This window comes from Bombina bombina, chromosome 6 (genome assembly GCF_027579735.1).
Source record: "Bombina bombina isolate aBomBom1 chromosome 6, aBomBom1.pri, whole genome shotgun sequence".
Classification (NCBI taxonomy): domain Eukaryota; kingdom Metazoa; phylum Chordata; class Amphibia; order Anura; family Bombinatoridae; genus Bombina; species Bombina bombina.
The window spans coordinates 651,233,510-651,256,707 of record NC_069504.1 but is presented as its reverse complement, the minus strand read 5'-3'; positions in this window follow the sequence as shown (position 1 = coordinate 651,256,707).

The following is a 23,198-nucleotide window of genomic DNA, read 5'->3' as shown; positions in this document are numbered from 1 at the left end:
TTGGGTAAAGCAGATCATGGGGTAGATTTAACAAGCAGCGGATGCTGCAATCTTCCCCCATAGTTTCCAGATCGTGGACAGCAATCAGACCAATCGGATACGATCAGGTTGATTGACACCCCCTGCTAGCGGGCAATTGGCCTTGAATCTGTAGGGGGCGGCATTGCACAATCATTTCACTAGAAATGCTTGTGCAATAATAAATGCAGACAGCGTACGCTGTCAGCATTTTTCGATGTCCGCCCGCACATTGGTAAATCTACCCCCATGTGTTTTCTCAGGATAGAAATGGGAGGTTCTTTCCTTCTTTAGAAGAAAGGCTGAGGTATGCGATGGGGCACCTGTTGCTCACCACTATTTTAACAAGACCACAAAGTTTTTCTTATTTCTTCTTCTGTTTAGACACATATAATGTACCCATTGCTACTGTAATTGCCTATATGACAAATAAAACAGAAGTAATATGTATAATGCATTAGAATGCAATGCTGTCTTGTATTCTAAAATCTAGTAATAACCACAGGCTTGTTTGTACAGTAAACATGTTTGTACTGCACATATCTGCTGAAAACAGACTTTGTTTAATAAATCTTCCTAAAAACACCTCACATAAATTCCACCAAAGTATTTTTGTAACTGATAGAGCATCTGGATCAGATTATGCCTTTGACGTAATTATAGTTTTATACATTCATGATAAGAAATGTGGAGCCCTAATGTTTTTTTCTCTATGATAGGGATGCAATTGTTTAATCCTATGGGTGCCAGAGAGTGGTAAAAAGATTTACATAGCAAAGCTTTGCAGCCCTCTTTGGCAGCCAAATGGTTAATATGTGCACACAAAAATGGACCTCTACAATTACATTTCTGCAAAGTACAAGAACTGTAGTTAAAGCTTGTATTTGTATTGACAGAATTAATATTGCATTGTTTTACACACTTATGCATGTAAATGATTCAGACACTAGATTATTACATGAAAAAATAAACTATGTCTCCGATCCCAGGCAGTGCGGCATCTAATGCTCTCCATTTCACAGTCAGCCCTAGCCCTTTCCTTTGGTTTCCATAAAATAACAGGAGTTTCACAAGAATTACAGAACAGATGCTTATAGCATCTGAGTGCAGATTACACCCACAAGTCCTCCTCTTCAAAGGGGCATAAAAGTGCAAAAAGAACAGACTCTGTGTTAGAGAATTATATTATTGCGCCAATGTTTGCATATAACTATGTGTTCTGTCCAAAGTAATTAAACACAAAGTTTGTCAGCTCCAGAGCAGCAATTCACTATGGGAACCTATCTGAACACATCTTGGGAGCAGATGAAAAAAGGTATATGTGTGTAGCCACCAATCACCATCTAGCTGGTTGTAGTGCAGTGTTGCTCCTGACCCTATCTAGGTATGCTTTCCAACAACGAATATCAAGAGGGGAAATAAAGGTAAACGTAAATAGAAAAGTTTCTTAAAGGGACAGTCTACTCCAGAATTTTTATTGTTTAAAAATATAGATAATCACTTTAGTACCCATTCCACAGTTTTGCATAACCAACACTTATATTTAAAAACAATTTACCTTTGTGATTACCTTGTATCTAAGCCTCTGCAAACCGCCCCCTTATTTCAGTTCTTTTGACAGACTTTAATTTTAGCCAATCAGTGCAGATTCATTATTATTATTATTCTTTATTTATAAAGCGCCAACAGATTCCGCAGTGCTGCCCATGGGCACAAGGATAAAAGTAAGACGGAGAAACAATACAATAAAAGACAAAATTTTACAGACAGATACAGGGGGAATTGAGGGCCCTGTTCCCGTGGGAACTTACAATCTAGATGGGTAGGAGGATGGGAAACAGGAGGTGGGGACTGCAAAGGTGGGAATAATATTAGTAGGGAGATGAGGGCAACTGTTGGGTTAGTGAAGTTCATTTGTTAATGAGACTCATAAATAACTCCACGGGCGTGAGCACATTATCTATATTGTACACATGAACTAACACCCTCTAGCTGTGGAAAACTCAAATGCATTCAGATAAGAGGCGGCCTTCAAGGGCTTAGCAATTAGCATATGAGACTACCTAGGTTTAGCTTTCAACTAAGAATACCAAGAGAACAAAGAAAATGTTATGGTAAAAGTAAATTGGAAAGTTGTTTAAAATTGCATCCCCTATCTGAATCATGAAAGTTTAATTTTCACTAGACTGTCCTTTTAAATAGCATTTTCTATCTGAATTATGAAATTTAAATTTTTTCTTTCATGTAGCCAGGGGCCACAGTGTGCTCCTATACTTTTCATGACTCTCCAATTCCTCATTGCACCTGTAGCTCCCTCCATTTGCAACATACAGTGATCTGGTTCTCTACAAGTGACTCATTCCTCACCTCCCTGGGAGAATTAAAAGTAAGTTTGAAATTATTTGTAAAACGGAACTATTACCCAGTTGTATGTTTTTATTACATGTTTATAAAGTTTTAAAAAAAGGAAAATATTCTTTTTTTTTTTTCATATTTCTTTTTTTTAGGTTCTCCAATTGTGTAACCAGATGGTTTTGGTTGTCACGTGTTTTCCTAAATATGCACATTCCAGGGATATTTCTTTAGGCCATATTTTGTCAGTTTACAAATGCAACAGGTTGAAAAAATACCAGCAACTGACTAAGAAGACTTCTTCAATATTAACTATAATGTATTTGCCACAATGAAGTTTATGTAGTGGCCTCTTATATCATAGCCCAATGAGAGGGCAGCATATTTTAATAGTTAATACGATGGCATGATGCCTTCCAATTTTTATGCCCTCCAAATGTTTTTTTATTTATTAATTTGATTGTAAATGAATGATCCCTGGTTGTCTTGAGGGGGTGCATAACTCCTGCTATGTCCATGGCCTATGAGGTAAGGGGGGCAATGAATTAACCAGTGCCTAGGGCAGCACACAAGTTAAATACATTGTTGCCTATGTGTAATATTGTACAGCATATTCTAAAGCACAGAATTCAGTCTTGCAGGGGCCCAGTACCATCATATGTGCTACACTCACTGGGGTATATTTATTATAGTGCGAGTGGACATGATACGATGTAGCGTATCATGTCCGCTGCACATCGATAAATGCTGACATCATACGTTGTTGGCATTTATCATTGCACCAGCAGTTCTTGTGAACTGCTGGTGCAATGCCGCCCCCTGCAGATTCGTGGCCAATCGGCCGCTAGCAGTGGGTGTCAATCAGCCCGATCATATTCGATCGGGTTGATTTCTGCCCGCAGCCTCAGAGCAGGTGGACAAGTTATGGCGCAGCGGTCTTTAGACCGCTGCTTCATAACTTCTGTTTCTGGCGAGCCTGAAGGCTCAACGGAAACAAGGGGCACCAAGCTCCGTACAGAGATTGATAAATCATCCCCAATGTCTAATTGCGTGACTATTAGCTCTCATTATCTACAATTACCTTCATCTGCCTGTAATAGTGTAGTGAACACAATGTAGTGGAAAACGAGTGACTGCATCTGACCAGCAAAACCAAAACTGCAAAATAAATCAATAAACCTACAATTTTATTAGAAAATTCTGCAGAACGTTGATACTACAGAAGTGTTCATCAGACCGCTGCTTCCTTAACTCTTCGCCACCTCTTAGATGGAGCATTTCAATCTCCCTCTGACCAGGGAGATTGACAGCTCCTGCCCGCATGTGATTGGCTGTGCGCAGTCAGGGGGCGGCGTTGCACAAGAGTGCAAAATAGCGTTCTTGTGCAATGCTGAATTTCACCAGCGGAATTCACTCCACCAGAGGCGAGCTACAGCGGACAGGGGCACATATGTATGCCCCTGTCCACGGTAGCTTGATAAATCAAGCCCTAAGCAGTGGGTTATACTTAATAGAAATCATTGCAATATGTATTACTCATCACTTAAAACAAAGTTTATCTTTTATGACATTTTTTTAACTTTGTTTGTGCAGTGTCCATTACTTCCTGCTAGCCCTACAAGGAGGATGGGGCTTCTACAGGAAGGCAAAATAGCAGTTTTTCTTTTGAAGTGTTGCTAGGAGGCACCTATCAACTAGCTGCAATTAGTTTATTGCTCATGTTCAGTATACAACTTTTGCTGCAAAATAATGTGATCATAGAACCTAAGCTCTGTAATGATAGCTCTATTATCTAGCTGTGGGCAGGGGCTACGCTTAGAATTTCTAAGTGCTCATTTAGCAAGAAAACTAGTCAATTATTTGCTGGTTTTATTTTTACACAATCTGTTTATGGGGCCCATTTATCAAGCTCCGGATGGAGCTTGAGGGCCCGTGTATCTGGCGAGCCTGCAGACCAGTTATGAAGCAGCGGTCTCTCTGAGCAGGCGGACAGACATCGCTGCAATTCAACCCGATCAAGTACGATTGGGTTGATTGACACCCCTGCTGGCGGCCGATTGGCCGCAAATCTGCAGGGGGCGGCGTTGCACCAGCAGCTCACAAGAGCTGCTGGTGCAATGCTGAATACGGAGAGCGTATTGCTCTCCGCATTCAGCGAGGTCTGTCGGAACCTGATCCGCACTGTCGGATCAGGTCCGAGAAACCTTTGTTAAATAGGCCCCGATGTGTTTACTTTTATTTAGCATATTTTTTCTACTAAAGTACTGTTTAGTATAGCCCTTCAAGATTAGAGCAGCAGAATATCTAGCACCTGATTCGCTATAGCAAAAGAGGGTTTTAACAAGGACATGCTAGCATAAAAATAATATCCTTAGACTATGTTATTTTTAAACACTGGGATTACAACAAAGTATCAGCATTGTCCAGAATGTTTTTTATTTAGCAAAACATTTTGCTTTTCTAGTTACACATTTTGCGATCTAAAATATCCTTGCAATATAATGTATTTTTTTAGTAGTAAGTTTTTTGGAAAGTATTGCAAATATGAGAGTAACAAATAAAAACTACATATTGCACACATTACTGTTGCTACTCTTAGCAATGGCAAAAACAAGGAATCACATGGTTACTGAAATGGCTACAAAATAAATTCTGCTGTAATTTGTTATTATTTTATGTGTTGCTGTTTTTTTGTTTCCCCCCCTTCAAACTCTTTATCTCCCCCCCCCTCCTTTTTCTTTTCATTATATGACCAGATGTTCCAGATTGGAAAACTGAAAAAAAAATATTTGACTGGCAGGATTCATTATCAATAAGCAGATAAACAAGGCATCTCTTGAGCAGCAGAAGGAATACACTAGAAATAGCTTAGCACATAGGGGTCAATTTATTAAAGGCTTTGCCTGCCTTCGCCCCCGTATTTATGAAGCAGTGGTCATTAGACCGCTGCTTCCCTAACCTCTTCGCCACCTCTCAGGTGGTGAATTTCAATCTCTCCGGTCTCGTCCGACCAGGGAGATTGACAGCTCCTGCCCGCACTTGATTGGCTGTGCGCGGGCAGGAGGCGGCGTTGCATAAGAGTGGATAATTGCGTTCTTGTGCAATGCTGAATTCCGGCAGCAGAATTCAGCCCGTGAGAGGCGAGCTGCGGCAGACAGGGGCGCGTATGTACGCCCCTGTCCGCTGTAGCATGATAAATTGACCCCATAGTCTTAGAACTGAGAAAGGGAAGGCCATTAAAGGGACATTTAATTTAGTTACTTAGTTTTATGTAGTTATTTTACTTTACATATGCATCAGTATCACTGCATTGCAAATATCTGCCTATAGAATAAATGATTTAAAAGCATTTAAATGTGTTCCTTTATTAGCAAAAAGTAGTTGTGTTTCAGCCCAGGAAAGCCTCATGATTATTGTTTATCTTCTTTTCCACTATAATATTTTTTATGGGTAATATGATTTTAAGTGTAATGCGCCCTTAAACTTCTCCTACACTATAACCATGTGACTGATAAAGAGCTGAAGCATGTCCTAATGCAAAATATATGTTGACATCTTTTCTGTAAACCAAGAGGTTAAACCTGCTAAGGTCAAAAGACAGACAGGTCTAGTAATACATTTCTTGGTCAGGAGCAGTAGATTATAATATACTATGTAATTCTAGTAAGTTTAACAATACTTGCGTGTGCAGTAATTGCTAATAAATCTTTCACTTGAGTCTCGCCTTGTGCGCCTTTTTCTTTTTCTCTCTTTTTATGTCACTGTATCTGAGCCAAGGTCCGTGGAATACCTAGCTGGAACAAGGCAGCACTACTCTGGCACTTCGACTCCATCTTGCTTATTAAAGCAAATCTCTAAACATCAATTCCTTTACCATCATGAGTATATAACATTTTAGGACTTTCTGGAACTATAGACCATATGAAGGAAAACTATATGGAACATTGATAGTTAGCACCCTCATTTTGGGAAACTATCAAAAGGTACCGTGGACTTTTTACCATTTTTTACCTTATTATACCATATATTAATAATCTTTATAATCTTTATAAATGTATATTCGTTTATGCGTGTATAATACGAAATTAGCAATTGCGCTAGTAGAAGAGCTCTTTATATATTTTACAAGGTACACAATAAAACACCCTTATGTGAGTATATATAATTAACACACAATAAGGTGCACATACCCATACTGTATTGTAATTACAAGCAAACATTTACATTTATATTTGGTCAGAACATAGCGCAATTAATTTTTCTTAATTTACTATGTAATTCGTATGTTTAAACTTTATTATTTTGCCTAATACAAATCGAATTACGCTGTTTTTAGTGCACTGTACCTTAAATTCGCTATTATTTTCATATGCATAGGTTTTCCTTTCAGAGTAATTAGTGTTTAGAGTATTTTGATAAACGCTTGTCATCTTTTAGCTTGTGAGAAAAAACAGTGAGATCTGTAGGGTGAAAATGTTTACAGAATTATGTTGGGATTTGGGAGAGAATTTCATATATGCCCATGTTCAGCCCATTTTACAATAAAACAACATTTACGCTTTGTATTTTGTACTTATAAGTATGAATTTCTGTATGTTTTTTGCACATCCAGTGTACTTAAATTTCAATTTACACTGCACATATTTAATACAATTTATTTCGGTGTAATTTACATACAAATTTTACGTTTTTGATAAAATACGATTTTTGGTGCAAAATGTTGTTATGATTTATGATGCACTTTAACAATACAATTTTTCCTGAGTATTTTTATGTGAACTGTTCAATAATTAGATTTGTAAGATTTTCATTATGCACTTTAATAATGTATGTATCTAATTCCCAATGGAAAATGCAGTATACGCCCCTTAGCGAGACACCTTGTTTTCAGGGTAAAAAGTGGCTTTAGATAATTCCACCAGGGAAACAGAAGTACTGGTGAGCATTCTTAACGGGACATTATACACTAGAAATTTCTTTGCATAAATGTTTTGTAGATGAACCATTTACATAGCCCATCTGGGAGTGGTTTTGTACAAATGTATAGTTTTGCTTATTTTTAATTAACATTGTGCTGATTTTCAGACTCATAACCGAGTCCCAAAGTTTTAGATGTATACAGACTTCAGACTGCTTCTGTTTGTATAATGTTGTTTTTCATATGCAGGGGAGGGGGGAGTCTTCTATCAGCCCCTTTCAGTGGGTGTCCCAGGCTTATCTCATTAACAGTGTTAAATTGGGAGCTTCTAAGTAAGTTTTTAAAAGGTTTTACACTGGATTTTTATATCAGTATCTGTGCATATTATTCTTTCAATGTCTATTACATGCAGTTAAAAAATGAAAATTGGTGTATACTTCCTCTTTAAATAGTCTCACCAGCCTAGAGATCTTTATAGAATCGAGCCCAATGTCTTCAACAAGCAGAGACACTAAGTCCCTGAAGTCTGTGTGCCCCTGGGTTGTAGTAATAGCAATCTAGTTTGTCTGGCAGTGTATATGTGTCTTGCTTCAAGGCTATTAAATATTGTGCTATTAAAACACACTTAGAGGTAAATTACTATATGACAACATTTCTCTGGAGACTCCATGCCTTTAGCTGAATGCTATACAAAATTAATAGCTATATAAAAAAGACATACATTTTTTTCTGGTTTATTTTCATACAACTATGTTAGACAATAAGAGACATTGATCTCAAAATGTAATTGCTCATAAGATGTTTAGTAATGCATCTTTGCCTGAGTTTCCTGTAATGTAAAGGGGCATAACAGTTTAATATTATTTTGGTGCTGTATTGTGTATCGCTTGCTGCTAAACAGCCCTGAAAATAAGGCTGCATTAGCTTTACTTTTTTCAATGACAAGATTGGCACCACATGCACATTTCAGGTGCCAGTCTTGCAGTTTACCATGAACAGATTGGTAGGTATACATAATGTGCACTAGATATTGAGAGTCAGACATTTTCTAGTGAAAAGTCCCTTAGATGTGCTGCACAGTGACTGCTTGATATGTATTCAAACTCATTTATTTATATTTGTTCCTAAGTTCAAATGTTGCTAATATTTTGTATGCAGATCTCCTGCATTTCAGTGATTCATTTTTGACACATATATACAAATGAAGGGGTGAATATCTTAATTTTATCTTAATATCTGTAATCTGTTATGCTGTTATACATAAAGGACACAATGTTGTAAAATATACAGTCGTTTAATGCTAGGTATGTGTTTAAAGGGATAGTCTAGTCAAAATTAAACTTTCATGATTCAGATAGAGCATGCAATTTTAAGTGACTTTCTAATTTACTCCTATTATCATTTTTTCTTCGTTCTCTTGGTATTAATACCAATTTGAAAAAGCTTAGGAGCCAGCCCATTTTTGGTTCAGAACCTGGGTAGTGCTTGATGATTGGTGGTTGCATTTAGACCCCAATCAGCAAGCGCTACCCAGGTGCTGAACCAACAATGGGCCAGCCCTCTGTGAATAATGCATGAATATACACACCATGTGAGGAATAAGCACAAGGTGTGATACAGGATGATATATGCATCGTCCAGGGCTAAGCATTGTTATACAAAGTCAGGATTCAAAGGTTGGTGAATATTATTTTTCTGTGACAAGTTCCAGAGGCGCTTGCCTTTCATTTCGTTGCAGGGAGTTGGGATTGCTGTTTGATATTAGAAGCAGCTTCATCATGTCCTAAAGTTTTCGCACAGCTCTTCTGTGAGATCATAGTGGACATATGTCTTTACAGCCCTGCAAAATAGATAAACACCTAGATATGTTCGGCCAACTCTTGTGCTGCTACAAATAAGGATTTGTCCAATAAACCAATCAGAAATAGGCAAATGTACATATACTCCATTCACCATTACCAACATAATCTTGATTGGCAGGGGGCTATTCTGTAAGGGGTTAAACACATTTAAAAAAAAACAATTTTTATGTTAACACTAGAATGCCAGTTTAGAAATGCAATTGATGGCACAATCTGGTATAATAAGTGGATTGATAAATATTTTAGCCAAAGTATCTAATGCGACTGAAATGTTTTAGCATGTCCTATACTTCTAATAGATAGCGCAGGGAGCTCTATTAGCGAACTCATGTCTTACTAGGGGTGATCTAATTGTGGCACTTGAGCGCAATAAAAAAAAAAAAGTGGTAAAATGTATAGCTTGTTAATACCTCAAATAAACCATTATTATTAATAGTATAGCACAGAACTACATGAAGAAGTCCACTTCTTGTGCATCATCAGCTTGGAGTACCTCAGCTTAGCACTTGAACAACAACTAACATGAATTTTACTGTGTACCCCATAGAAGTCTATCCCACACTATGCATCATGCAAATGTTAACACCCCTAGAGTATCGCTTGAGACTTAACTTTGGACTAATATGAACAGTAGTAGTATGAGCAAAAAAAACAAAAAAAAACAGAATAAATTTATGCTTACCTGATAAATTGCTTTCTCTTACAGGTGTATTCAGTCCACGGATTCATCCTTACTTGTGGGATATTCTCAATCCCTACAGGAAATGGCAAAGAGAGCACACAGAAAAGCTGTCCATATAGCTCCCCTCAGGCTCCGCCCCCCCAGTCATTCGACCGACGGTTAGGAGAAAAAGGAGAACCATAGGGTGCAGTGGTGACTGTAGTTATTGTAAATTACATTTGAACCTGACTTAAATATCAGGGCAGGCCGTGGACTGAATACACCTGTAAGAGAAAGCAATTTATCAGGTAAGCATAAATTCTGTTTTCTCTTACTTGGTGTATTCAGTCCACGGATTCATCCTTACTTGTGGGATACCAATACCAAAGCAATAGGACACGGATGAAGGGAGGGAACAAGTCAGGTAACCTAAACGGAAGGTACCACTGCTTGCAAAACCTTTCTCCCAAAAATAGCCTCCGAAGAAGCAAAAGTATCGAATTTGTAAAATTTGGCGAATGTATGCAGTGAAGACCAAGTCGCTGCCTTACAAATCTGTTCAACAGAAGCCTCATTCTTGAAAGCCCATGTGGAAGCCACAGCTCTGGTGGAATGAGCTGTAATTCGTTCAGGAGGCTGCCTACCAGCAGTCTCATAAGCCAACCGGATGATGCTTTTCAGCCAGAATGAAAGAGAGGTAGCAGTCGCTTTCTGACCTCTCCTCTTACCAGAATACACGACAAACAAGGATGATGTTTGTCTGAAATCTTTAGTTGCTTTTAAATAGAACTTTAAAGCACAAACCACATCAAGATTGTGCAACAGTCGTTCCGTCTTAGAAACTGGATTAGGGCACAGAGAAGGAACAATGATTTCCTGGTTAATATTCTTATTAGAAACCACCTTTGGAAGGAAACCAGGTTTAGTACGCAAAACAACCTTATCTGCATGGAACACCAGGTAGGGTGAATCGCACTGTAAAGCAGATAATTCTGAAACTCTTCGAGCAGAAGAAATAGCTACTAAAAACAAAACTTTCCAAGATAATAACTTGATATCTATGGAATGTAATGGTTCAAACGGAACCCCTTGAAGAACTGAAAGAACTAAATTTAGACTCCATGGAGGAGCCACAGGTCTGTAGACAGGCTTGATTCTTACTAATGCCTGTGCAAACGCCTGAACGTCTGGCACAGCTGCCAGACGCTTGTGTAACAGAATAGACAGAGCAGATATCTGTCCCTTTAAGGAACTAGCTGACAGACCTTTCTCCAAACCTTCTTGGAGAAAAGACAATATCCTTGGAATCCTAACTTTACTCCACGAGTAACCCTTGGATTCACACCAACAAAGATATTTCCGCCATATCTTATGGTAAATTTTCCTGGTGACAGGCTTTCTGGCCTGTATCAGTGTATCTATAACTGAATCAGAGAACCCCCGCTTAGATAGGATTAAGCGTTCAATCTCCAAGCAGTCAGCTGCAGAGAAACTAGATTTGGATGCTTGAAAGGACCTTGGATTAGAAGATCCTGTCTCGATGGCAGTTTCCATGGTGGGACCGATGACATGCCCACTAGGTCTGCATACCAAGTCCTGCGTGGCCACGCAGGCGCTATCAGAATTACCGAAGCCCTCTCCTGTTTGATTCTGGCTATTAGCCGAGGGAGAAGAGGAAACAGTGGAAAGACATAAGCTAGACTGAATGACCAAGGCGCTGTTAATGCATCTATCAATGCCGCTTTGGGATCCCTGGATCTGGATCCTTAAAGGGGAAGTTTGGTGTTCTGACGGGACGCCATCAGGTCCAACTCTGGAATGCCCCAAAGCTGAGTTAGTTGAGCAAAAACCTCCGGGTGGAGTTACCACTCCCCCGGATGGAAAGTCTGACGACTTAGAAAATCCGCCTCCCAGTTGTCTACTCCTGGGATGTGAATTGCAGATAGATGGCAGGAGTGATCCTCCGCCCATTTGATAATCTTGGAGACTTCCTTCATCGCTAGGGAACTCTTTGTTCCCCCCTGATGATTGATGTACGCTACAGTCGTGATGTTGTCCGACTGAAATCTGATGAATTTGGCCTCTGCTAGTTGAGACCACGCCTGGAGCGTATTGAATATCGCTCTCAGCTCCAAAATGTTTATCGGGAGAAGAGATTCTTCCCGAGACCATAGTCCCTAAACCTTTAGGGAGTTCCAGACCGCACCCCAGCCTATCAGACTGGCATCGGTCGTGACAATGATCCATTCCGGTCTGCGGAAACTCAGCCCCTGAGACAGGTGATCTTGAGACAACCACCAGAGAAGAGAGTCTCTGGTCTTTTGGTCCATTTGAATCTGAGGAGATAAATCTGCGTAATCTCCATTCCACTGTTTGAGCATGCACAGTTGCAGTGGTCTGAGATGGATTCGGGCGAAAGGGACCACGTCCATTGCTGCAACCATTAAACCAATTACTTCCATGCACTGAGCCACGGAAGGCCGAGGAATGGAATGAAGAACTCGGCAAGTATTCAACAGTTTTGACTTCCTGACCTCTGTCAGAAAGATTTTCATTTCTACCGAGTCTATTAGTGTTCCCAGAAAGGGAACCCTTGTGAGCGGGGACAGAGAACTCTTTTCTACGTTCACCTTCCACCCGTGAGACCTTAGAAAGGTCAGAACGATGTCCGTATGAGCCTTGGCTCTGTGAAAGGACGACGCCTGTATTAAGATGTCGTCTAGGTAAGGTGCTACTGCAATGCCCCGCGGTCTTAGTACCGCCAGAAGGGACCCTAGCACCTTTGTGAAAATTCTGGGAGCGGTGGCCAGCCCGAAAGGCAGGGCCACGAACTGGTAATGATTGTCCAGAAAGGCGAACCTTAGGAACTGAAGGTGATCTTTGTGGATAGGAATATGTAGGTACGGATCCTTTAGATCCACGGTAGTCATATATTGACCTTCCTGGATCATCAGCAAGATTGTCCGAATGGTTTCCATCTTGAAAGACGGAACTCTGAGGAATTTGTTTAGAATTTTTAGATCCAGGATTGGCCTGAAAGTTCCTTCCTTTTTGGGAACTACAAATAGATTTGAGTAAAAGCCCAGTCCTTGTTCTGCAATTGGAACTGGGTGTATCACTCCCATTTTTAGTAGATCTTCTACACAGCGTAAAAACACCTGTTTCTTTGTTTGGTCTGAAGACAAATGAGAAATGTGGAACCTTCCCCTTGGGGGAGAATCCTTGAATTCTAGAAGGTACCCCTGAGCAACTATTTCTAATGCCCAGGGATCTGGGACATCTCTTGCCCAAGCCTGAGCAAAGAGCGAAAGTCTGCCCCCTACTAGATCCGATCCCGGATCGGGGGCTACCCCTTCATGCTGTCTTGGTAGCAGGAGCAGGCTTCTTGGCCTGTTTATTCTTATTCCAGCCCTGCAAGGGTTTCCAGGTTGCTTTGGGTTGGGAAGTGTTATCTTGCTTTGCGGCAGCAGAGGTTGCAGCAGGTCTGCTCCTGAAGTTGCGAAAGGAGCGAAAATTAGCCTTGTTTTTGGCCTTAAATTGCCTATCTTGTGGAAGGGCATGGCCCTTGCCTCCAGTGATATCTGAAATAATTTCTTTCAGCTCTGGGCCGAAAAGGGTTTTCCCCTTGAAGGGAATATTTAACAGTTTTGTTTTGGACGACACATCCGCCGACCACGATTTGAGCCAAAGTGCTCGTCGTGCCATGATGGCAAAACCTGAGGTTTTCGTCGCTAATTTAGCTGATTGGAGAGCGGCATCAGTGATAAAAGAATTAGCCAGCTTTAAAGCGTGAATTCTATCCATGACCTCATCGTATGAACCAAAAAGCCACTGCAGTAGTTACCGGGATAATGCAGGCAATTGGTTGAAGCAGAAAACCTTGCTGAACAAAAATTTTCTTTAGCAAGCCTTCCAATTTTTTATCCATAGGATCTTTGAAAGCACAACTGTCCTCTATTGGTATAATTGTACGCTTAGCCAATGTTGAAACAGCCCCCTCTACCTTAGGGACCGTCTGCCACGCGTCCCTCCTGGGGTCGTTTATGGGGAACATTTTCTTAAAGATAGGTGGGGGAACAAAGGGTACACCTGGTCTCTCCCACTCCTTAGTCACAATATCCGCCACCCTTTTTGGGATCGGAAATGCCTCAGTGTATACAGGGACCTCTAAATATCTGTCCATTTTACACAATTTTTCAGGGACCACCATGGGGTCACAATCGTCCAGCGTAGCCAAAACCTCCTTAAGCAGGACGCGGAGGTGTTCCAGCTTAAATTTAAACGCTAAGGAATCTGACTCTGCCTGCTGAGAAACTTTCCCTGTGTCAGAAATTTCTCCCTCAGACAGCCCTTCCCTCACTGCTACCTCTGAGTTTTGTGAGGGTGCTACAGATACATTATCCAAAGCTTCAGATTGCTCATCCTCTGTGTTTAAAACTGAGCTATCGCGCTTTCTTGGAAAAACTGGCAGTTTGGATAAAAAGGCTGCAAGGGAATTATCCATTACTGCCGCTAATTGCTGTAAAGTAATAGGGGCCAATGCGCTAGAGGTACTAGGCATCGCTTGCGCGGGCGTAACTGGTGTAGACACGTGGGGGGAGGAAGGAGGACTATCCTCATTACCCTCCGTTAAGGAATCATCTTGGGCAGCATTTTTAATTGTCACTGGATGATCTTTAAAATGCTTAGATGTTTGTGCACACTTTAAACATAAATTTTTTAGATTAGATTAGATTAGATTTGTTTTATTGTCATTGTACAAAGTAGGAAAACAGAGACAACGAAATTATATTTGAAAATCTAACCAATCCTATACACAGATAGCACTATAATGGTAAAAACTAATAGATAGCAAAAAATTCAAGTGACTTGTGCAGAAAATTTCTATACCACAAAAGTAAGTACAATGTAAGTGTAATAAAGTGCAAAAAAATCAGTTCCATACAAAAAAGTATATATATGTGTAAAAAAAATATAATAAAAAATTAGTCATCTTGCACACATATGTGTTCATTTGCATTGTATATGTGATGTGAATCATGAGTGTTTTATATGAATCATATGTGTATTTATATATTATATGTGTTATGTGAATATAAAGTGAGGTGAAAAAGAACCATTAACAGGATAATCAATAAATTAAATTAAAACCATTAATTTAGCACTTTCTTCAATATAATAAAAAGATCTAATCATCAGAAGGATAAAAAATTAAAAAATTAAAAAAAGGCTATGAGCATAAGAGAGATTTTTAAAAGTTATTATTTAGCAGAGTAATGGCTCTTGGGAAAAAACTATTCCGTAATCTAGCAGTTTTTCCTTTTAAGCTTCTATAACGTCTCCCAGATGGTAAAAGGGCAAATAGTCTGTTGCTAACATGGAAGGGATCATGAATAATTCGATAGGCCTTTAAAAGACTACGTCTGCTTTGAAGATCTTCAATGGTAGGTAACTGAGCACCTATGATATACTGGGCGGTTTTAACAACCCGTTGCAGAGCTTTGCGATCAGAATTAGTACAGTTTCCATACCATACTGTAATACAGTTGGTGAGAATACTCTCAATAGTACAGCGATAAAAATTAATTAAAATCTGAGTAGATAAATTAACTTTTTTCAGTGTTCTTAAAAAATAGAGACGTTGTTGTGCTTTTTTCACTAAAGTTGAGGTGTTCAAAGACCAAGTCAAATCCTCAGAGATGTGTGTGCCCAGAAACTTGAAACACGTTCAACCTCAGTTCCATTTATATGAATGGGCAATTGTAGACATCGATTAGATTTCCTAAAATCAATAATAATTTCTTTAGTTTTTTTAGTGTTTAGGTCCAGGTTGTTCTCAGCACACCAAATAGCCAGTTGCCTTATTTCTTCTCTATAAGCTAATTCATCATTGTTACTGATCTGGCCTATCACAGTGGTGTCATCAGCAAACTTGATAATACTATTGGATACATACTTAGGCAAACAGTCATGGGTAAAAAGAGAATATAGCAGTGGACTCAATACACACCCTTGTGGAACACCAGTATTAAGGGTCAGAGTAGATGAGGTGTGATTACCAATTTTTACCAATTGCGGTCTGTTTGTCAAGAAGTCCAGAATCCAGTTGCATAATAAAGTATTTATGCCAAGATCATGGAGTTTGGCAACCAGCTTAATAGGAACAACTGTGTTAAATGCCGAACTAAAATCAATAAACAACATTCTAACATAGGTGTTATTGTGATGCAATGGGGGTATTGCCATGGCTTTTGAACATAAAGAACAAGGTCTATCTGAAGACTCAGACATGTTTGACAGACTCAGACAACACTAAAATATTGAAAAAAATACTTTTGAAAAAAACGTTACTGTCTCTTTAAATAATAAAAAGGCACACACTTTTTTACCAAATCATCAAAAAACATCCGATCGTAATGAAATTTTCACCACATGATCCTAATGCCTTGAAATGATTGCACACAAGTTTTCAAATCGTTTAACCCCTTAATGCCCAAACCGGAGCAAAATGATTAAATACCCGGTTTAACCCACTACGGTACTATGCCACAGTCTTTGCTGTGGCTTTACCTTCCTTAGGGTTATTTGCAGGTGTAAATTAAGCCTCCCTGAAGTCCTCCTGTACTCTAAAGGCTCTGCACATGAAGCTGCGTGGAGCTGTGTTGCAAATTAACTGCGCAATTGAGGCGCGAAAATGAGGCCCCTCCTTCTCACTCTAGAGATATGGGGCCTTTCTGAGTCAGAATAGCTGTCTTTTAAAATGCCAGGCGTAAAAAATTCCCCAAAAAGTGTTTGCAACGTTTAAAAACGCTTAATAGCATAAGATTACCCTAATAAAGTAATCGATTTAGCCCATCATAGTGTCTGTCAGTGTTAAAGCCCTTAACCGAAGCCCTCTTTCTATACTGTGTCTCAGAAAATGGCTTACCTTCCCTCATGGGATATCTGTCAGTCTTCTAGCACTACCAGGTCTTGTTAGAAAATATGACTGAACATACCTTAAGCAGAATAAGCCTGCAAACTGTTCCCCCCAACTGAAGTTCTCCTGTACTCAACAGTCCTGCATGGGAACAGCAATGGATTTTAGTTACAACATGCTAAAATCTCTTTTCTCTCAGCAGAAATCTTCATCACTTTCTGCCTCAGAATAAATAGTACAAACCGGCACTATTTTAAAATAACAAACTCTTGATTGAAGAAATAAAACTACAAATCTAACACCACATACTCTTTACCAACCCCGTGGAGATGCTACTTGATAGAGCGGCAAAGAGAATGACTGGGGGGGCGGAGCCTGAGGGGAGCTATATGGACAGCTTTGCTGTGTGCTCTCTTTGCCATTTCCTGTAGGGATTGAGAATATCCCACAAGTAAGGATGAATCCGTGGACTGAATACACCAAGTAAGAGAAATAAAAGCACTATTGATTGCACTCAAGCGATGTTAACCCCTTAACGACCAAGGACGTGCCAGGTACGTCCTGCAAAAACTGTCAGTTAGTGACAATGGACGTACCTGGCACGTCCTTGGTCTAATTGAGTGCTGGAAGCGATTGCGATCGCTTCCAGCAGCTCTCAGAGTATTGCAGTGATGCCTCCATATTGAAGCATCCTGCAATACCCTTTTTCAAGCATCCGATGCACTCTGTGGCCCTCTCTGCACTGGTAGCAAAGGTGCTTATCGTTAGCAAAGGTGCTGAACGTTGGTGGGTGGGAGCTTAGCAGGGAGGCAGGTTGGCGGCCCATTGCTACCCGGCATCCAGTTCCTGTAAGTGCAATGTGCACGCCGGGTGCCGGGAGCGTGCAGGGGGGCGTGCACACGCATGCGTGCAGCAACCACTGCCACCAATGATCAATGAGAGGGAGGGGGAAAAAAATAATAAAATAAAAAAATATCAAAGGATCGGGAAGGGGGGGGGGCAGCTACACTACAGAAAAAGCTATATTTTATACATAAAAAAACAAAACTTTGTTTTGGTGGGCAAACTGGGCAAATAGGTAGTGGGGGGGAGGGTTAGACAGCTGTTTGGGGGGGGGGGGAATCAGGGAGGTTGGGGGCTGAGGGGGGTCCATCACAGCTAAATAAATAATTTTAAAAAAACAACAAATAAAAAAAATATAAAAAAACTTTTATTTTAGTACTGGTGGTTGTAGATGTGTAACAGATTTTGGGGGTCAAAGTTAGAAAAAGTGTGCTTTTTTACATTTTTTCCTGATATTTCATATTTTTTTTTATAGTAAATTATAAGATATGATGAAAATAATGGTATCTTTAGAAAGTCCATTTAATGGCGAGAAAAATGGTATATAATATGTGTGGGTACAGTAAAGGAGTAAGAGGAAAATTACAACTAAACACAAACACTGCAGAAATGTAAAAATAGCCCTTGTCCTTAAAGGGGCACTGAACCCAAATTTTTTCTTTCGTGATTCAGATAGAGCATGTCATTTTAAGCAACTTTCTAATTTACTCCTATTATCATTTTTTCTTCGTTCTCTTGCTATCTTTATTTGAAAAAGAGGGCATCTAAGCTTTTTTTTGGGGTTCAGAACTTTGGACAGCACTTTTTTATTGGTGGATGAATTTATCCACCAATCAGCAAGGACAACACAGGTTGTTCACCAAAAATGGGCCGGCATCTAAACTTACATTCTTGCATTTCAAATAAAGATACCAAGAGAATAAAGAAAATTTGATAATAGGAGTAAATTAGAAAGTTGCTTAAAATTGCATGCTCTAACTGTACTGTTTTTAATAGTCCTTTATTGCACAATAGTGCTTATATTTGTGCACTCCATGAACCTAGGCCTTATGTACACCAATAAAGATCTGTATATTTTGGAAATAATTATTTATCAACTTAAATATTGATGTATTTTTTAAAGCACATTAAAAGCAACTAAGGAGTTAAGTATAAGCAGCAGGCCTGGTAAAAGTTACAACATAATCTAATGAGATTTAATTTGCAGTTGCAATAACACATTCACATTCTCACTGCAATTTCTGTATGGTTTCCATCAAATCCCAGGGCCAAATAACACAGTGGACTTAATGTTTTTACTGAGCTAATCATTTATGCATTTGGATACCAAAAATAGCTTCCTTCTAAGAAATTGAATCTGATTAGGGCTACAGATATGATAAAAAAAACTGTATAGAAAAGTCAGGAAGTAACAACTTCCTTATCGATTTACAAGAAATGGAGCTTGAAGCCCTGTGTTTCTGGCGAGCCTGCAGACTCGCCAGAAACACCAGTTATGAAGCAGCGGTCTAAAGACCGCTGCTCCATAACCCTGTCCGCCTGCTCTGAGCAAGCGGAAAGACATTGCCGCAATTCAACCCAATCGAGTACGATCAGGTTGATTGACACCCCCCTGCTGGCGTGCAATTGGCCGCGAATCTGCAGAGGGCGGCGTTGCACCAGCAGCTCACAAGAGCTGCTGGTGCAATCCTAAATACGGAGAGCGTATTGCTCTCCGCATTCAGCGAGGTCTCTCAGACCTGATCCGCACTGTCGGATCAGGTCCGATAGACCTTTGTTAAATAGGCCTCTGTGTATATATGTATGTGTATGTATGTTTTATGTGTGTGTGTATTATATGTGTATGTATGTATGTGTGTGTATGTACAGTATGTATGTGTGTATATGTATGTGTGCGTGTGTATTTATGTATGTGTGTATATGTATGTGTGCGTGTGTATTTATGTATGTATGTGTGTACGTACAGTATGTATGTGTGTATATGTGTGCATGTGTATGTGTGCGTGTGTATGTGTGCGTGTGTATATGTACAGTATGTATGTGTGTGTATGTATGTGTGTGTATGTATATGTATATATGTATGTGTTTATTATGTGTGTGTGTATTTAAAGTATGTATGTGTGTATATGTGTGCGTGTGTATATGTGTGTGTGTGTGTATTATGTGTATGTACGCGTGTGTATGTATGTATGTGTGTATATGTATGTGTGTGTGTACGTACAGTATGTATGTGTGTATATGTGTGCATGTGTATGTGTGTGTGTACGTACAGTATGTATGTGTGTATATGTGTGCATGTGTATGTGTGCGTGTGTATATGTACAGTATGTATGTGTGTGTGTGTATTATATGTGTATGTATGTATGTGTGTGTATGTACAGTATGTATGTGTGTATATGTATGTGTGCGTGTGTATTTATGTATGTATGTGTGTACGTGCAGTATGTATGTGTGTATATGTGTGCATGTGTATGTGTGCGTGTGTATATGTACAGTATGTATGTGTGTGTATGTATGTGTGTGTATGTATATGTATATATGTATGTGTTTATTATGTGTGTGTGTATTTAAAGTATGTATGTGTGTATATGTGTGCGTGTGTATATGTATGTGTGTGTGTGTATTATGTGTATGTACAGTATGTATGTGTGTATATGTATGTGTGCGTGTGTATGTATGTATGTGTGTATATGTATGTGTGTGTGTACGTACAGTATGTATGTGTGTATATGTGTGCATGTGTATGTGTGCGTGTGTATATGTACAGTATGTATGTGTGTGTGTGTATTATATGTGTATGTATGTATGTGTGTGTATGTACAGTATGTATGTGTGTATATGTATGTGTGCGTGTGTATTTATGTATGTATGTGTGTACGTACAGTATGTATGTGTGTATATGTGTGCATGTGTATGTGTGCGTGTGTATATGTACAGTATGTATGTGTGTGTATGTATGTGTGTGTATGTATATGTATATATGTATGTGTTTATTATGTGTGTGTGTATTTAAAGTATGTATGTGTGTATATGTGTGCGTGTGTATATGTATGTACGTACATGTATGCGTGTATATGTGTGTGTGCATTTTGTTTTATCTTTTCCAACCTGCGCTATTTTTCTAAAATTATGTTAAAAAAATTACAGCCCAATGCCTAAAATAATACAACTATAAGAAAATGGTGCTGCATATTGTATATTGCTTCTCTAAGGTAGCAGCAGGAATATTAAACTCAACAACTTTCTATCATGTATACGAAGGAGCACTATTTAAATTTGTTACAGGAATAAATAAAAGGTTAAAAACATTTGTTACAAACAGATTAACACCTTCTGCATTAGTTTTTCAGTGGATAAACTTCACCCACCCAGTTACTTTGTTTGAGGGAGTCAATCCAGACTTCTTTTTGGAATTATGTTAGTAAAATGTGCATTGTTTTGCAATACATTATCTGATAATTTCTCCTTAAAGGATTACTTTCTGTTATAATTTTTAAGCTAAACAACTAACATATTAAAGTTAATAAACATTAATTAAAACCTACTGACCTATATTTTCTCCAACACGAAGTTTCATAACGTTCTAAAAGTTATATCTTTTATTTGCCGATGATGTCCCGTTATCCTGCCCACTATTTTCAGCACTGCATGTTCAAAATACTTAAACCAATAACTTTGTGTTTAAAGCGCCATTTTGGAACCTAGGTATTGTAAACGGATTGGTACAGAGCAAAGGATACCCACAGAGTGGGTTTGGAAAACAATTAAATTTGCAGACAAGATTTCTGATATACGGTAGAGATATGTTAATGAAATGCTATTGATAAAAAGCGTATTTGGGGTAGTTAGTTAGTAACAGGCATAGAAAATATTTACTTACAGTGGCCCTTTAAACCAATTAGGGACATATCTTTAGCTGGGTAAACTTTAAAAGTCTGCTTGCCAATTCTCAACAGGAAAACATGCAATTTTCAGAGTTAAACTGCAGGAAAATAGGGGGGGGGGATCAAATAATGAGTATATTTTATTTTACTATGAATGATTAAACATATTATGTAACATCTCAACAGGCTTTTAAATCTAGGGAAACCTAGGTTAGAACATGGACCCCCCCATTATATATAACCATGGTTGCCAGTTGTTTCCCATGAAAATACTGGATGACCAGTGAGTAACTCGGTACAGGTGGTACGCGGGGGTCGCATAATAGTTCCACCCTAAAGGTCAACCTTACACTACATCCTTGACCACAACATATACATTTTTCAGAAGTGAGCAGTGATTTGACCCCTTTGATTGTGAGTAGCACTGTTTCTACAACTCCAGGTTAACAATATAAAAACACAAAGCATAGATTTTACTGCTGCTTGTGTTCCTTGAAGCCAAAGAGGTAAAATCATTGATCTGTATGTTATTGGCAGTCAAATAGATAGAATTTAGGCTCAGTTGTGAAAAATATATATGGCTATTATGTGACCCTGCATACCACCTGTGCCCTGCCAACTTCAGGTTGTCTAGTAGATTTGTGGAGGACAGCTATGAACCCTAGCCATGGCACCTTCTCATAGTGCTATACCCTTCACCTGGCACTTTCCCTTTCACAAACTTGAACGCTGCATTTCTCACCATCCTTTTAAAGATGGTGAGAAATGCAGCGTTCAAGTTTGTGAAAGATTTTCATGATTTCCACACATGAGTGTAGGTGAGTCAATCACAATGAGTGAGCAGGTGACCTGCCTAGTCAGGGAAATACAGTCTGGCCTGTTAGAGTTCGATTTATCAATCCTTGGCTCCCCTCTTGCGGGCAGCAATCCACTGCCGGAATTTAACATTTCACATGAGCGCTCCTTTGTGCTTGTGTGCAACCCCGCCTCCTGCCCACGCACAGCCAATGACTCGTGGGCAAGAGCTGTCAATCTCCCCGGTTGGACGAGACCAGGAGATTGAAATTCTCCACCTAAGAGGTGGAGAACAGGGTAGGGAAGCAGCGGTCTGATGACCGCTGCTTGATAAATCCTAACTGCAGTTTCTTTTGTGCGAACCTGCAGTCAAAAGGGAGGAGATGGGCTTGATAAATAGAGCCCATAAAAGTGACTGAGGGTAGAACTGAGAAGCACTGATTTCTGTGGGCTAGATTACAAGTGGAGTGCAAAAATACAAGTGTTATTAACAGCGCTCAAGTTAAATCAATATTGCTCCTATGATTGTGCAGGCATTACAAGTTGATAGCGAAATGTTAGCTGCATCAAAGCAGAAAATAAGTAAAAGGGCAAGTCACTAAATACCTGTTACCAAAGCTTCATGTACCCCAAGGGGTAACTACACCACAGGCTGAGGAACAAGGCTGTAAGCCACTAAGAAGCAGGTTGCAATAGTCAAAGCAATAAAAGGAAAGGGAGTGAATGATCATTTTGATGGTGTCTTTGGTGAGTATAGAGGATTTCTGGAGATGTGTATGAGGGTAGCAGAATTCTTAGATTCTTGCACCTGGGCCCTGTGGTTTCTAGTTACGCCTCTGAATAAAGCACAACCCCGTACTATGTGGCTTAAAGACCATAGACCAAGGTAGAAGTGAACATTATGCAGTGCTCCAGTGAGATCTCGGCATGGGACATGTTGTGAAGA